This window comes from Equus caballus, chromosome 4 (assembly GCF_041296265.1).
Source record: "Equus caballus isolate H_3958 breed thoroughbred chromosome 4, TB-T2T, whole genome shotgun sequence".
NCBI classification, from domain to species: Eukaryota; Metazoa; Chordata; class Mammalia; order Perissodactyla; family Equidae; genus Equus; species Equus caballus.
Window position 1 is genome coordinate 6,425,446 of NC_091687.1, and position 17,552 is coordinate 6,442,997.

The window sequence follows — 17,552 nt, forward strand, 5'->3', positions numbered from 1 at the left end:
CTGAAGGAATGCAAGACTTTGACTGGTCAGTGTACCAGCTCAGAGCATAAGAAGGGTGAGGAGAGCGTCCTGATGTCATGAAGTCACCCCCAAAACTCGGATTTCACCCTCATAGGGAGGGTGGTAAACTGTGGCTCGAAAGATACAGTTGGATGGATTTGTAAGGCCTCTTGGGAGGTGCTCTCAGGGGCTCTGGCCTCGGCCAGTGGTTCCTCAGCCGCTGGTTTCATAGATGATTTCTGGTAAATGTGGCCTCTTGGCTGGAAGCCACAGAAGCTACATGAGCTAGCTCAGGTCAAAGGATTCTCAGGAAACGCAAGGTCAGGAGGCTGCTGGGCCCTGGGGCTGTTCTGGAACTGGAGATAAAAGCCCCATGTTGACTTAAGGCTTCCCTCATTCTCTGTTTTTCCTGCTTCTCTGCAAGCCTGCCTCATCCATCTCTCTGGCTGAAGAGTGGTTTTCTCCACGTTCTAATCCACTTGGGAGAAAACGGCCATTGCCAACAGTTCCTGCATCGTACCTCCTCCATTTACGAGTGCGGCCTAATTGGGGCTGAACTTCTGAGTCCAAATTCCCCATTCCCCAGGCGGGGACATCGGCTGTTCCAATGGGCTAAGGGGGTGTGTGGGTGTAGAGGGACAGGGGCGCACTGTCCAAACGTGGCTGCTCCCTGGGTCACTTTGTGGATGAGGAGGGGATGGGCGTGTGAAAGGTTGGAGGATGGAAGGGTTGGGCAGACCCTCCCCCTGCAAAAAAAATACACACACACACACACACATATGTCTGAGTTAGCTCTTGGCTGCTGTAAGAAATACCACATCCTGGGCAGCTTAAACAGCAGACGTTGAATTCTCACAAACTGGAGGCTGGAAGGCCGAGAGCAGGGTGGCGGATGGTCGGGTTGCAGTGTGAGCCCTCTTGGCTTGTAGATAGCCTCCTCGCTGTGTCCTCACGTGGTGGACAGAGGTCTCGTGTCTCTTCTTATAAGGACATTAATCCCATCATGAGGGCCCCACCATCACAACCTCCTCTAACCCTAATTACCTCCTGGAGGTCCCATCTCCAAATGCTATTATGTCACACAGGGGTTGGGGCTGCAGCATATGAACGCTGGGAAGGCCACAAAGGTTCAGTTCACAGCATATATGTATAGATAGTATGAATAGTATCTACTCAAAGGACACAGCAGCGATGGTAATCCACTTTTGGATCCATGCAGTCCTCTTTGAAGCCCAGAGACGTACAAAGTGACTGGGCAGCCGGGTCAGGCTACAAGCGGAGAAGTCTCTGATTCTACACCTTGAAGGCAAACAGGCCACACGCTCACCTTCACTGCCACATCTGTCTGCACCGAGCTGGAAACCATGGGAATCTGGTGGATTCAGGAAAGTTCTATCTGGCTGTGGTGGGGGAAGGAGTAGGGTGTGAGAAGGCATTAGAAGGACGATGGGCCAGCTGAAGCACAGTTCACGGGGCCCTCAGCTCCTCGGGGCTTGGGGCCACTTTGACTGTGGTTCTGCCCCTTTCCTCCTGCTGAGAGACAAATAGAAGAGAAGAGCCCGGGAGATGGCAGGAGGGCGAGTCCTCCCTTTGTCCTCCTTCACTCCCACCTGGTGGACAGCGCCGGGCCTTTCCCACCAGCCTTTCACTTCAGTGCTGCCCTTGACGTGTGGGATTATCTGGCATAGGGTGCGTTTACTGGGTGGGACAGAGATCAAGGGTCTGCTGGAGCCCCCTTTGTGAAGAAGTTCTTTTCCTCTTGCACTTTTTGAGGACTTCTGGAGAGGGGACCAACCCCAATGCCTTCTGACTTGAGGGGATAAGCCACTTTAAAACTCTGGCCCCGTGCTCTCCAATCTATGCGGCTGAAGATAAGTAGCCCAGGACTATCTTTTCATATAGTTGGAGAGGAGAAGAAAGAAATGCCTGCATCCCTGAGCGCTTACCTGGGCGTCGGAGCTGAATTCCATAAGATCCTGTGCAAATGTGTGTTGCAGTCGCTGGTTCTGTCTCGGCATTTGAGCTGAGGTGGAATGGGTTCCTCTCCTGCCCTCCCAGTTGTGCGGCTTGAGCATCTGAGCGAGGCTGCAAAGGAAGCAGCTGGGAAGGACCACAATCCGATGTGTCTGCAGACAGCAGGTGCGTCTGGTCCTCCAGCTCTGACCTCCCTGATGCAGCCCCTGGTCAGACTCCCTAGAGAGTAAAATGACCCCGTCTCTCAGTGGTCAGGCCATGAGACGTGATGAATTGCAGCCTCAGGTGTCACACTTAAGATGAAGGCAGCAGCGTGCAATTCTTCAAGGGCTGTCTTTGCAGTTTGGGTGCAATCAGGTCTCGGTGGAAAGAGCTGCGGCCTGGAAGCCAGGATGCCTGGGTTTCACTCATGGCTCTGCCTCTGTGCAATCTTGGGCAAGTCACTCCTTCTCCTGGATTTCGATTTACCTGTCTGTAAACCAGGAGCTGTCCTCAGTGACCTCTGTGATTATTTCCTGTCTGACTTCCTTTGGGGCTTCATGACTTCGGAGCACCCCGGGCCGTTACTATAAAGTGCGTGTGCAGGAAAGTGAAACCCGGAACGGCCAGCTGTGTTGGTGTGCTAGGGCTACTGTAACAGTGTCACAACCTGGGGGGCTCACACAACAGACACGTATGGCCTCATAATTCTGGAGGCCAGAAGCCCAAGATAAGGTGTGTAGGGTCGGTTCCTCCTGAGGGCTGTGAGGGACACTCTGTTCCAGCCTCTCCCAGCTTCTGGTGGTTTCTAGCAATCTTTGCCGTTCCTTGGTTTGTAGATGCCCCCCATCTCTGCTGCCTCTGTCACATGGCCTTCTCCCTGTGTGCCTGTCCGTCTCTCGGTCCAAATTTCCCTTTTTCATAAAGACACCAGCCATAAGGATTAGCGCCCACTCTCATGACCTCATCTTAACTTGGTTACCCTCCGTAAAACCCTGCTTCCAGGTGAGGTGGCGTTCTGAGATACTGGGAGTGAGGACTTTGATGTATCTTTCTTGGAGGTCACAATTAGCCAGCCCACAAGACCACTCGTGATGCTTGGTTGGATATTTCTGCACGGAAGAAATGAAGAAATAGACTAAAAATAAGTTTCTGAATTTTTAAAAATTAGGCGATACCTTCTCTTTTTTTGTGGAATACCTGGGGTTGAGTTGATCAGGTTTTCTCGGTTTTGAGATGTAGCGCCCCTTCCGATGGTTCTCTCGAAGGACACATAAGCTGTTCCTCTCTTTCTTCTCCTCCCTACTTGCTTGTTTCCCCCATTCTATTGTCTCCAACTCCAATTGTATTAATTCTTACTGTCTTCCCCTCTGCTCTCCCTGCCAGCATCTTGGAAAATAAAGAAAAATCTGTTCCTTATTCTCTGGTCGCCATCCAGACTGAAGATGCCGCATCACCCTCACTGAGTCATCACCTCTGCTTTCAAAGCCTCGTTCCTTCCTCCTGGCTCTTCCGGGGACTCACACAAACCTTGGGACTGGAAGGGACCTGAGAAGTTTTCTGAGCCCACCGTGGCTTGGGTCTCCCTGGATGGCCTACATTTTTAGGCGATCTCTGCATGACCCTCTCTCTCCTTCTGAGGTATAAGATTGACGACGGTAAGCGTTAGACAATCATCTTTCTTCTGTCAAGTTAAAATCCATGTCCCTCTTCTGTCACCAAGGAGCGCTCTGGAGCAGGACAGAGCAGAGCCATTCCATCCTCCAGGAGATGGACAAAACACCAGCTACTAGGGTTTAGCCTCCTATTAACATTTGAGAGGAAGATTTCTCTGCTTCCACTAGTTATTTAACTAGTTAACTCCAGGGTCTGTAGCTAATTAGTTGAGATAACTTGGGCAGGTGATCTAACCTCTCTGGACATCAGGGCCCACATCCTTGAATTGAGTTAGAGCTAACAGACTTGAATTTCAAGGGCCTGCTCCTTCCCCTTCCTGCTTAACGTGTCTGAATCTCGGTCTGTTAGTCCACAGAAAGGCCACAGTACTTGTCTTCGGTCACAGGATTGCTGTGAAGTCAAAGGGGATGACGTTTGTCAAATTGGTTTGTTGCCTGTTGCTGCTGCTGCTGTTAAGGGCCTTGGTGGGAGGCTCTTTCTAGGCTGGGTTAAGATAGGAAGTGAATACAAAAACTTTTGCTACAAGTCACCCCGAGCTTCCAGGAAGTGGTTGCAGACAGGGTCTGTGGGGAAGCCAAGAGGCTAATTCAAAGCATCATTTTCCAGTCTGTGACCCAAGTTCTGATTTTTAGCCAGCTCCTAGAGCTGTCTGGGAAGTGGCCCAGTTCAGTTCTTAGAAGATCAAATTAGGGAGAATGGCATTTACTGTTGGGGGACAAATTGAGCGAAACCCAGGATGACAGGCATTGTTATGATTCCCTTTCTCATTCAGATCAAGAACGAGCTCCCTTCGGTTTCAGAGACTTTAAGGAAAACTATACAGAAAGGAGCTCTTTTGTAAAGGATCAGAAGAAGAGAAAACGATAGGGGTTTGTTTCTTGCTGGCCTGCCCTCTTCCTCACACGTCTCTGTTCCTGCATGAAGCAGCACTGTGTGGACAAATGCCAGGGCGGTCATGCACAGATCTGGAGTCGGCTGTCCCTCGTGGATGGGGCCCAGAGGCTCCCACCTGTGGCACTGACGGCCATTGGGGTCCTTTCCACAGAACCACTGAGGGTCTGTCTCATCTGTGGGCTCGTAAGGTGAGTGTGTGGCCATCCTGGGCTTGTTGTTGCCCCGCTCTGTGTCTGAGAGCATTTGCTGGTACTTTCACCCGCTCAGGAAGACAGAAAGGAGGCTGCCTTCAAGAGCCTGAGGGCTTGGCATCTGTCGGCTTACACATGAATGATTTTAGTGCCCAGAGACACACATCAGGAGCTAATTAGAGCCAACTCTAAATTATTTATCTGGGTCAGATTTTTGTTCACCGTCCTCGTCAAGATAAAGAGACTGTTGCTCTGATATATCATTAAACATCTTAATGAGCCTTAAATGTTTGTTCCATGCCTTTCTGACACCCCAGTCATTGTTAGTGTTTGTTTTGGATCTGACTTTGGTATAAAAGATCTAAAAAATTTACCTAGATCTTGGCTACGACTAGGTGAAATCAACTGAGAAGTTTTTCTGCAGCATCGGTGAGACCATCTGGTGCTGGTTTGAATACAGATAACAGAAATGAGGACTTTGAACCTTTATCATCTACAAAACCCCAAAGTAAGCAAAATATAAAATACACGTTAATTGTTAAAGAGTTAAGATGCCCATATTAGAGCAGTGGCTCCCAAGCTGTTGTCTTTATCAGGGTTTCTGCAGTAGATCCTTGTTCCAGAATTTCAAAAATTCTGATTTTTTGATTCTGATTGGTTCCATCCCACAAAACAGGCATTTATATTTTCTAATTCAAACTCTCCCAACGCTGGCCCACACGATGTTAGTTTTCTCACTAACCCAATTACTTCCCTTCATTCTAGTTACAAACCATAAGCTGAACTTATTTAGTGGCTACTTTTTAAAAATTTAGACTAATTTACAAAACCTTAGCTGCAGTGTTCTCTTGCTCACAAAGCAATTTCTCTTACATCCCTTCTTAAGCTTTTACTAGTCTTTAATCCTCTTATAGCTAAAAACCCCCCAGAGTTAGTAGGGAATAATTTGAGAAAAATCCTATAAATGCCCATATCCATGTGTTTTCATTTATACAGTTGTGTTAGTCTGGGCTTTTGGGGTCGCAGCATCAGAATCAACCTCACACGAGCTCAAGCAGAAAAGGGAATTTATCGGCTCACGTAGCTGGAAAGCTCAGGGGTGTAGCTGCTTCAGCTTGACTCAGAGGTTTCATTAATTATCCCAACTTCCTTCCAAACCTGAGCCTTTTTTTCCGTCATTGGAAATGAGCCTCCTCCCTGTGGCTCAGAGCAGTGGCCACCAGCAGCCTGAGGTCCGCACACCCATGGCGAAGCCCATAGCACCTCCCATACTCTCTGCGTATGGCCTCCAGGAAAGACTCCTGCTTGGGTCCCATCTCCCCGCTGTCATGGTGCACGGTGGTTGACAGCAGCATCCAGACCCCATGGGATGGGGAGCAGCCCTCCAGAGAAAGGTCGTTGCTTTAGGACAGGGATTGGCAAACTTTTCTGGCGAGGGCCTGATAGTAAATCTCTTAGGCTTTATGGGCTGCATCTGATCACTACTGCGCATGCTCTTCCTTCTCCTGCTAAGCTTTCTTAATACTACGCTGAGGAAACAGGGCTGGGAGTAGCATGGAAATTGAGCAGAAAATGACAGTAGGGACAGAGGAAAGAGGGGATGAAGGAAAGCAGGTGAGGTAAGTTGGAGCATATTTCAGAAAGTATTAAGGCCATATTTCTTATCACAAACAACAAACAGGAGGAGCTCTAGATATGTGAGGCTAGAAAAACTATTATTGGCTATCCATCCTTTGCAAAAGTAAAAGGAAAATTCATTTCACTTAACTATGAGCAACAGGAAAAGACCATGGTCAAAGTCCATACAAAGTTCTTTTTTAAAATATTTTTTATTTATTTAATTAATTAATTTATTTATTTTTACTGCAGTAATGTTGGATTATAACAATACATAACTTTCAGGTGTACATCGTAATATGTTTTGACTTCTGTGTAGATTACATCATGTTCACCACCCAAAGACTAATTACCATCCATCCCCACACTCATGTGCCTAATCACCCCTTTCGCCCTCCCCCCCTCCCCTCTGGTAACCACCAATCCAATCTCTGTTGCTATGTGTTTGTCGTTGTTTTTATCTTCTACTTATGAGTGAGATCATATGGTATTTGACTTTCTTCCTTTGACTGATTTCACTTAGCATAATACCCTCAAGGTCCATCCATGTTGTCACAAATGGCCGGGTGTCAATGTTTCTTTTGGCGGAGTAGTATTCCATTGTGTATATGTTCCACATATACACCATGCATTCTTTATGCATTCATTCACCTCTTCATGGGCACCTAGGTTGCTTCCGAGTCTTGGCTATTGTGAATAAGGCTGCAGTGGACATAGGGGTGCATGTATCTTTACACATTTGTATTTTCAAGTTCTTTGGATAGATACCCAGCAGTGGAATAGCTGGATCGTATGGTAGTTCTATTCTGAATTTTTTGAGGAATCTCCAAATTGTTTTCCATAGAACCATTAAGATTTACTCTGTTAGCAACTTTCAAACATACAATGCAGCATTGTTAACAATAGTCGTCATGCTGTACATTGTCATTTACCTTATAAGCGGAAGTTTGTACATTTTGATTACCTTCACTCACTCCCCACTTCCTGTCTCTGACAACTACCAGTCTATTCTCTGTATCTATGAATGTGTTTGCTTTTTTTTTTTAAGATTACACATGTAAGTGATATAACACCGTTTTTGTCTTCTCTGAGTTATTTCACTTAGCATAATACCCTCAAAGTCCATCCATGTTGTCTCAAATGGCAGGATTTTCTTTTTATGGCTGTATAATATTCCATCGTGTATACATACCACATTTGCTTTATCCATTCATCCATAGAAGGGTATTTAGGTTGTTTCCATGTCTTGACTGTTGTCAATGATACTGCAATGAACATGGGGGTGCATATATCTTTTTGAGATAGTGATTTCATTTTCTTTGGATAAATACTGAAGTGGAATCTGGATCACATGGTAGTTCTGTTTTTAATTCTTTGAGGGACCTCCATACTGTTTTCTATAGTGGCTACACCAACTTCCATTCCCACCAACAGTGCACCAGGGTTCCCTTTTTTCCACATCCTCGCCAACACTTATCTCTTGTCTTTTTGGTGATGGCCATTCTCACAAGTGTGGGGTCATAGCTCAGTGTGGTTTTGACTTGCATTTCCCTGATGGTTAGTGATACTGAGCATCTTTTCATGTACCTGTTGGTCATTTGTATGTCTTCCTGGGAAAAATATCTATTCAGTTTCTCTCTCCATTTTTTAATCAGATTTTTTTTCCTGTTGAGTTGTATGAGTTCTTTATGTATTTTGGATGTTAACCCCTTATCATGTACATGATTTATAAATATTTTCTCCCATTCTGTAGGTTGCCTTTTCATTTTATTGATGGTTTCTTTTGCTGTGCAGAAGCTTTTTAGTTTGATGTGGTCCCACCTATTTTTCCTTTTGTTATCTTTTTGCTTGTTGCCTTTGCTTTTGGTGTCAAATCCAAAAAACCATTGCTAAGACTAATGTCAAGGAGGTTGTATTTTCTTCTAGGAGTTTTATAGTTCCAGGTCTTAGGTTTAAGCCTTTAATCCATTTTGAGTTGATTTTTGTGGATGGCATAAGATAGTGATCCAATTTCATTCTTTTTCATGTGTCTGTACTGTTTTGCCAGTATCACTTATTGAAGAGACTATCCTTTCCCCATTGAGTGTTCTTGGCTCCTTTGTCATAAATTAATTGACCATATATGCATGGGTTTATATCTGGGCTTTCTATTCTGTTCCGTTGATCTATATATCTGTTTTTATGCCAATAGCATCCCGTCCTGATTACTATAGCTTTATAATATAGTTTGAAATCAGGAAGTGTGATGCCTCCAGCTTTGTTCTTTTTTCTCAAGACTGCTTTGGCCGTTCAGAGTCTTTTGTGATTCTATACAAATTTTAGTATTGTTTGCTCTATTTCTGTGGAAAATGCCATTGAAATTTTGATAGGGATTGCATTGAATCTGTAGGCTGCTTGGGGGTAGTATGGACGTTTTAACAATATTGATTCTTCCATTCATGAGCACGAAGTCTCTTTCCATTTATTTGCGTCATCTTCAATTTCTTGCACCAGTTTCTTATGTTTCTCGGTATACAGTTATTTCACCTCCTTGGTTAAATTTATTCCTAAGGATTTTATTGTTTTTGATGTTATTGTAAATGAGATTGTTTTCTTAATTTCTTTTTTTCGTAGATTATTGTTAGTGAATAGAAATGCAGCCAACTTTTGTGTATTGATTTTGTATCCTGAAATTTCCTGAATTTGTTTGTTAGTTCTAACAGTTTTTTGGTGGGATCTTTAGGGTTTTCTATATATAGTATCATGTCACCTGTAAATAACGACAGTTTTACGTCTTCCTTTCCAGTTTGCATGCCTTTTCTTTATTTTTCTTTCCTAATTTCTCTGGCTAGGACTGCTAGTACTATGTTGAGTAAAAGTGGTGAGAGCGGGCATCCTTGTTTTGCTCCTGATCTTAGAGGAAAAACTTTCAGTTTTTTCCCACGAATATGATGTTAGCTGTGGGCTTGTCATATATGGCCTTTATTATGTTAAGGTATGTTTCCTCTATACTCAGTTTGTTGAGAGTTTTAATCATGAAAGGGTGTTGTCAAATGCTTTTTCTGCATCTATTGAGATGATCATATAATTTTACCCTTCCTTTTGTCAAGGTGGTGTATCACATTGATTGATTTGTGGATGTTGAATTTTCTCTGCATTCCTGGAATAAATCCCACTTGATCATGATGTATGATCCTTTCAACGTATTGTTGAATTTGGTTTGCTAATATCTTGTTGAACATTTTTTGCATCTACGTTCATCAGGGATATTGGCGGTACTTTTTGTTTCTTGTAGTGTTTTTGTTTGGTTTTGGTATCAGGTAGTGCTGGCCTCATAAAATGAGTTTAGAAGTACTCCTTCCTCTTCTGGTTTTTGGAAGAGCTTGAGACGGACTGGTAACAATTCTTCCTTATATGTTTGGCAAAATTCACCAGTGAAGCCATCTGGTCCTGGATTTGTTTGTTGTGAGGTTTTTGATTACTGATTCCATCTCCTTACTAGTAATTGGTCTATTCGGATTTTCTATTTCTTCATGATTCAGTCTTAGTAGGTTGTATGTTTCTAGGAGTTTATCTGTTTCTTCTAGGTTGTCCAATTTGTTAGTGTGTAATTGTTCATACTGTCTCTTATGATCCTTTCTATTTCTATGGTATCAGTTGTAATACCTCCTTCATTTCTGATTTTATTTATTTGAGTCCTCTCTTTTCTTGGTGAGTCTAGCTAAAGGTGTGTCTATTTTGTTTATCTTTTCAAAAAACCAGCTTTTAGTTTCATTGATCTTTTCTGTTGTGTTTTTAGCCTTTATTTCATTTATGTCCACTGCAATTTTATTTCCTTCCTTCTACTGACTTTGGACTTAGTTTGTTCTTTTCTAGTTCCTTCAGGTATAAAGTTAGGTTGCTTATTTTAGATCCTTCTTGTTTCTTAATGTAGGTATTTATCTCTACGAACTTCCCTCTTACTGCTTTTGCTGCATCCTATAAGTTTTGCTATGTTGTATTTCCATTTTCATTTTTTTCAAGATATTTTTTGATTTCTTCTTTGACCCAGTGGTTGCTCAGTAGGTACTGTTTAATCTCCACACAGTTGTGAGTTTTCCACTTTTCTTCTTGTAAATGATTTCTAGTTTCATATCATTGTGGTTGGAAAAGATGCTTGATAATGATTTCAGTCTTCTTAAATTTATTAAGACTTGTTTTGTGGCCCAACATGTGATCTGTACTGGAGAATATTCCATGTGTGCTTCCAATAGATTTTTAAGAATTATGAGACAATTGAGGAAATTAGTACACTGACTAGATATTTGATGATATTAAATATTAGTTATTTTTAGGTATGAAGAAATATACTATAAACAATGAATTTTGAGTTTCATTTGGAATGGGGTGAAAATGAATTCCTTCTCACATTTGATATTTTATCATAAGAATCAGCTCATTGATAATGCTAAAAATTTGTTTGGAATGGACACTACTACCTCTTATGAAGAAATGTGTTCATAGATAGATGGGTTATTTAAACGTCAAAACCTCTTGAAAAGAAGCTGGCTCTGACACAGGCATATCAATCTTCAGATCTGGGCTAAGCTGAGAAAACAAAAAAGGAACCATTGGCTGTACTGTAAAACATCAATATTTTTGTCATATTTCTCTGAAAAAGAGAGGAAAGCTGAGAAACTAGGTACTTTTACTCTATTAAATCAAGACAAAAATACTGGTTCAATAGATTCAAAAAGGCCTGATTTGTTCTATTTGGCCAGACCTCCTTTGAGCAAATGTTTGTGAATTCACCCAAATAGAAGAACTGAAAGACAAATTTTCTCTAAAGTACTAATTGTCATCCCTAATGTGGATCTCAGAGTGAAAGTGTTGAGTATAATCTCCATACATCTTTCTGGATATTCCACGTATTCACATATATATTTCATCTATCTCTATGTATCTATACTCTCTCTACATATCTTTAAACCAATGGATGTAGAAAAGTGTTTAAAAGTGATCCAATGATCAGGATATACACTAAATTGACACCTGGGCAGTTAGACGGCTTTGAGTATTCCAGTCTGAAGAAGGACATGTTCCAACCAAAGGAATTTGCCTTGTATCTATGAGGCCCAGTCCTCCTTACCAGGGTGTGAGTGCGGAATGCTTCTCTAAGTGTAGGGCCTGGGCGAGCTGCTCCCGGTTTCCCACAGTACCATGTAAACCAGAAAACCTTTGAGGAAAGCTCATGGAGGAGGGCAGGGAGGGGAGCCAAGCTCTGGGTCTTTTCATTGTTTTGCTCTTAGGGGTTGGTTGGCTGAGAGATTTTTTGGGGTGCCCTTACCTGCCGTCTCTATGTTCTTTACTCCCTTTTCCCCCACGGCCTCAGCTGGCTAAGGTGGCATTCTGGATTGCTGGTGGGCAGTCTGGGTTGTCTGCTCTTTATTTTCCCCACTTGGAAAGCTCTGTACGTATGATTTCTTATTTTCAGCCCTTGTCCCCAAGCTGCAGGCAGTGAGCTGCCTAAGAAGTTGTTTTGATGAGGCTGACGTAGCCCTTCTCAGCTCCTGCCGCCTCCTCAGCGAACAGCCTAGGTCAGCGTTGGAAGGCACTAAAAATAGCTGGCAACGCTCTAGCTAGTTCATTCTCAAGCAGCTGGGTCAGACGAGGCGCCAGAAAAGAGAATTACAGAGCCTGGCGTGCAGCTCCAAGAACTGCAAGTGCCTGCTTACTGAAAGCCCACGTGTGATCTCGGCAGCAGAAGAGCAATAGACACACATTTGCACACACTCGTACACACTTGACTGTGCACATACTGCACACACAATGACCAAACGCTGCAGAACCTCGTGGAAAAATAAAGTACCAGTCGTATATCTAGAGGCTGATAAACAGTGGCTTCTTGGACGGGCCTTCCTGGAGGAGGTGACATAAGGCCAGATGTGGAGTAAGATGCCGCATGTGGACAGACACAAGGGAGAAGGGTCAGAGGGAAGGACCCTTCCTGTGGCTGATGCAGTATAGTCAGGAAGATGAGCATGGTGGCCTGTGGGCTCACACAGGCTGGCCATCTCTTTGTTCCTTTCTAGCTGTGTGGCCTTAGGCATGTTACTTTCCATCTGTGCCCAACAGTTTTCTCACCTCTAAAGTGGGGATGGTGCCTACCATAGAGAGTTGTTGAAGGGGTGAAGGAAAGCCATTCATGCAAAGTACCTAGCATGCCTAGCACACAGTTGGCAAGTAAAATTGCTAATTTCTTTCCCTTCTGTTCTATCTTTCTTTACATAGGAAACGGCACAGTGAGCAAGCCAGCTCATCACCACATTCCTGAAGCTCGTCTGGTTATAGTCGGAGCCCCTAAATTTGGCTTAGGAGCCTGCTTGACCCGGGGCTTCCTGGAGACCTATGATCTTGTGAATACAAGACCGGGGCGGTGATGCTGTACAGGGGTCAGTTTAGGTCAGTGTGTTTCAACTGCAGGTCATGACCGTTAGTGGCTCAAAAAATCAATTTTGTGGGGCTGGCCTGGTGGCACAGCAGTTAAGTTGGCACGTTCCACTTTGGCAGCATGGGGTTTCACGGTTTGGATCCTGGGTGCAGACCTACACACTGCTTGTCAAGCCATGCTGTGGCAGGCATCCCACATATAAAAAGTAGAGGAAGATGGGCATGGATGTTAGCTCAGGGCCAGTCTTCCTCAGCAAAAAAGAGGAGGATTGGCAGCAGAGGTTAGCTTAGGGATAACCTTCCTCAAAAAAAGAAATCAATATTGTGGGTTAGAAGCAGCATGAAAAAAAAGAGTGGAGTAGGGGCTGGCCTGTGGCCAAATGGCTGAACTTCTGTGTGCTCCACTTCAGCGGCCTGGGTTTGTGGGTTCAGATCCTGGGTGTGGACTTCAGCCATGCTGTGGAGGCATCCCACATACAAGGTAGAGGAAGACTGGCACAGATGTTAGCTCAGGGCTGATCTTCCTCAAGCAAAAAAAGAGGAAGATTGGCAGCAGATGTTAGCTCAGGGCAAATCTTCCTCAGCAAAAAAAAAAAAAAGAATAGAGTAGAACAGAACTAAGCAGAATGGATGCGGCCATATCAGAGTACACTGTGCAAAGGAAGGGTTTCAGTAACGTACATACATGTGTCTGACAGGGTTGCAATGTGAAATGTTTCTTACTGAAAGTTGTGGTCAAAAAGTAACAAGGAAAAATCATGGTCTGGAGGATCAGAGGTTTTGTTGAGGGGTCTGACTGCCCTGGGAGTTGAGGCCTCTGAACAGTGAACTCATGAGGAGAGCTTCATGCCACTTGTAGTAGTTTTGGGGGTCTGTTGGGGAATGACCTGATTTGACCTTTTCTGGGTGAAGCAGATGGCCGTGCGAGCCTGGAATTCCCCCCAAGCTGCAGAGGAATGAGGGCTACTTCAATGGTTGACCAGGTCCCACTGATCATGTTTTGCCTTAAAAGTCACCAGCATTTGGTTCCAGGTCACGAGGTCCTGGGGGTTATGGAGCAGGAAAGATAGGTGGAGAAAGAGCTGTGGCGCGACAGTGGGGGGTGGCGCAAGGCAGAAGTGAGAGGTGTAGGATGACCAGGCTTCATTCCCCCAACGTGTAGCTGTTGGAGTCCACCACGGCCTGTCCCTGGCTTCGGCCTTAGGAACGTGCAGCTGAAAAGGTTGGGCATTGTTCCTGCCCTCACCGCGCACGATCACTAGGGGTGGAAGCATAAGGACCTGCCAAAGAAATCGTTTTATCCAATGAGTTATATTTTTTGCCCATCAAGATTTAAAATATCCCTGGGCACAATATGGGATTGAAATAGCTTTTTAATTATTTGTGGCACATATTTTGATTATTTTTTTCTCTATTCCTAGTTTCAAAACTAGCTGAGGGAAGAATGAGGTATTTCTCTCTCTTTATTTATATGTGTGTATATATATATAGTGTGTATATTTGTGTATATATGTATATATATGTTATATATTGTCTATATATAGTGTGTATATATGTGTATATATATAGTGTGTATATTTGTGTATATATGTGTATACACATGTGTGTATATATAGTGTGTATATATGTGTATATACATGTGTGTATATATTATGTGTGTATATATGTGTATATATTGTGTGTATATATCGTGTGTATATACTGTGTATATATACACACGTGTACATGTGTATACATACATACGTATACACATACTCACACACAATGCTAAATTAAGTAGCCTTTAGTTACATGGTCCTGAGTTTCCAGTGGGCCAGTGGCCCTCAACAGCAGAAAGCTCTCCACACTCACCGCCAGCAGTTGGAAACTCCTTTCTGGAGGAGTCCTGGGCCCCCCACTGTTTTGACTTAGGAGGCAGCACTTGTATCTCCATTTACCCAAAATGCTTGCTGTCATTTCCTGATAATAACAGTAGTGCTTGCCCCTTGTAGAGAATAGAGATACCGCAGGAAAGCATTCACCTAGAAGCCTTCTGTACAGAGAATTGTTGCTAGGAGCCTCCTTAGAGGTTTATTTTTCCAGGTTATCATATGTGAAGAGGAAAGGAAAGGACCTTTTGACATGGTAATAGATTTGCAGAGCCTGGAAATGATATGAAATGTGTCCTTTTCCCAGAGCTGAGTCATTCTCCTCTTCGCTCCTTGTAGGAAAAACACAGTGACCTTTCCTTCCTCGGGCAGGCTGGGGTGAGGACACGTTGTACGGACCTCACAGAACCCTTCTTGGCCATCTCTCGCTGTGCGTTGTTCTCCAAGCAGAAGGGAGCACACTGCTGACGAGGGCAAGAGTGGAGGCGATGTGGTTTATAAAGCACTTGGACACAGTCTTGCATCAATATTTGGGCAGTGGTTTATACAGAGCAGGACTCTCAGCCTGAGGTGATGGGGTTCAAGGATTCTCTGGCAGTTTACCCAGACTACACAGGTCCTTTCCGCTGTCACAGCCTGGCAAGTGCCAGGTGTTCGGGAATCATGGCAAGTGGTTCAGCAGAGGCCCATGGGTAATTCTCATCCTATCCTCTCCTTCTCCACCTGCTGAGACAGAGGGTAAGGCACCGAAACCCCGCCAAAGATACAGAGAACGGACGGGAAAACATGCACATCGGAAGCTAGAGGGTTGAGAACAAGAATGAACAGCAGGCTCTGTTTCTCGGAATGCCTCTTTTCCCGCACGGAAGTGTCTTCTGCCATTCCTAAGTGTGGCTTCCTGGGCAGCACCCTAATCTGAGGGGAGACAGAGAGGCACATATGACCCCAAAGGCTTGGTCAACAAGGCTATGAGCACAGGGCTGGAATGCTGTGTTCCTGGCGAGCGCCACACTGTGCTGGCACCCGTCTGGAGCCCAGTGACGCAACGTGTTGTTTCAGCCAGCTTGGGTCAGAAACCCCGGGCAGAGTCATCTGATTTAACGGAAAATAGCAGCAATTATTTTCAGTAAATTGTTAATTTTAAAAATATTTTCAACCTATTGGCATCTTATATATTAGACAGGTCTCATGTAAGTAGCAAATAGTTGGATTAAAAAACATTCTTTTAATTGATTTTGTGTGCGTACATAGGAGATATGTATGTGATATTCATATATATGTTATGTATGTAGCGTAGGTATCGTTCATCTTATTTTTTTTTTAGCTATTTGTCCTCTTGTTTCATTTTCTCCCATTTTTGGCCTTCTTTGGAAAAATTTTAACCTTTTCCCATTAGGTCGAAAGTAACACACCTTGTTCCTATTCCTCTGAGTTCAACATACACACTTACCAAAGTCTAAAATGGCTCAATAGGTTTAAGCTCCTGACAATTCAGGTGCCTTGGAACACTTGCAATTCCATTTACCTTGCTCTTGACTTACGCTCTACTTGTAGATTTTAAATACCGCCAGTTTAAATCCATAAGCCATCATCATCGTCGTTTCACACAGTTCGCTCAGTTTGCCCACACACACTCACCACTTGATTGCTCTTCATTCCTTCATCTCGTAGGCCTTCCTTTGGTGAAGGGATGCTAGTGGCAAACTTTCAGTGTTTGGTGATCTGAAAACGTCTTTAATTTATCCTCATTCTTGAAAAATATTTTTAGTGGGATGTTGGCAGTGATTTCCTTTGAGGACATTGTCCTTTTAGGATGTTGCACTGTCTTCTGGCTTCCACTGTCGAGCTCGGCTGTTAATCTCTTTCCTTGGAATGCAACCCATTTTTCTCTGGCTGCTTTTAACACTTTGCTATTGTTGATTCGTAGTTTCACTATAATGTGTCTGAGGGGGATTTTTAAAATTTATCTTGATTGAGATCTTTGAGCTTCTTTAATCTTTTGATTGTCGCTTATCAGTTCAGGTAAGTCCTGAGCCCTATCTCTTGAAATATAGCCTCTACCCCTTTTTTCTCTTTCCTCTTCTTCTATAGCTCTGGTTAGACCTACATTAGGCCCTTCCACTCTCCTGTGTTGCTTAACTCCTTTTGATTTTGTCTGTTTTGTGCCACATTCTGAATAACTCCTCCTGACCTATCCTCCCTTTGGTTCCTTCCATGCTGATTGTTAATCGCAGTTTCCATACTCTTTATTTCCAGAAATTCTATTAATGCCTTTTTCAAATGTTAGGTCATTTAAAAAATTTGACTCCCTGCAGATATCTGCAAGCCGTTTTATCTTTAAAAAACACATTAAGCATAGTTACTTTATAATGTCTCATAAGTTCAGTACCTGAACCTTTTATGGATCCCTTCTCTGCCGCTCATTCCTGGTGTCTTGTTTCCTTGTGTGGTAAGTGACGTTGCGAGTTGTTTATACTCCTTAGGAAAGTCTGGGGAATTCCAAGGCTCAGGACAAAGGGTATCCTTTCAGAAAGGATGTGCGCTGTCAGCATTAGGGAGCTCTGCCAGTCCCGGTTGATCTGAACGTACAGCTGGAGGTTTTTGTAACATGGGTGTGAATTGGCACTGCAAGCAGGTGCAAGGGCTGGCTTGCAATGCCACCTTCTTAGAGAGTTTTTCTACCTTGGTCTGCCTAGCGCTAAAGCAACTTTTCTTGCAGTGCCCTGGTGGTGTGGGGCTGGGTTACTCCTGGCGCATCCTCCTCCTGAAGGACAACTCTGGGGGACCCACTTTATAGCAGAAGGGTCTTTGATTTCTGTTCACCACGTCCTGTCAGGCCCTAAAGACTGAAGCCCGTGGTCCTCAGGTTTGGTAAATGCCCCAGGACAAAAGCACCTTCAGCGCCTTGTTCTCTTTCCAGGGGCCCATTTTCACTCGGATTTTG

The 17,552-nt window shown here is 43.9% G+C and overlaps 1 long non-coding RNA gene across 1 annotated transcript in view; it reads left to right on the forward strand.

Moving 5' to 3' along the window:
- Positions 1-17,552, forward strand: part of LOC111773120 (uncharacterized) — a 42,370-nt gene that overhangs the window by 15,363 nt on the left and 9,455 nt on the right. The window contains exon 2 of the long non-coding RNA XR_011438094.1: positions 12,582-12,752. This is a non-coding gene — a long non-coding RNA (uncharacterized lncRNA). The remainder of the gene's footprint in view (positions 1-12,581; positions 12,753-17,552) is intronic.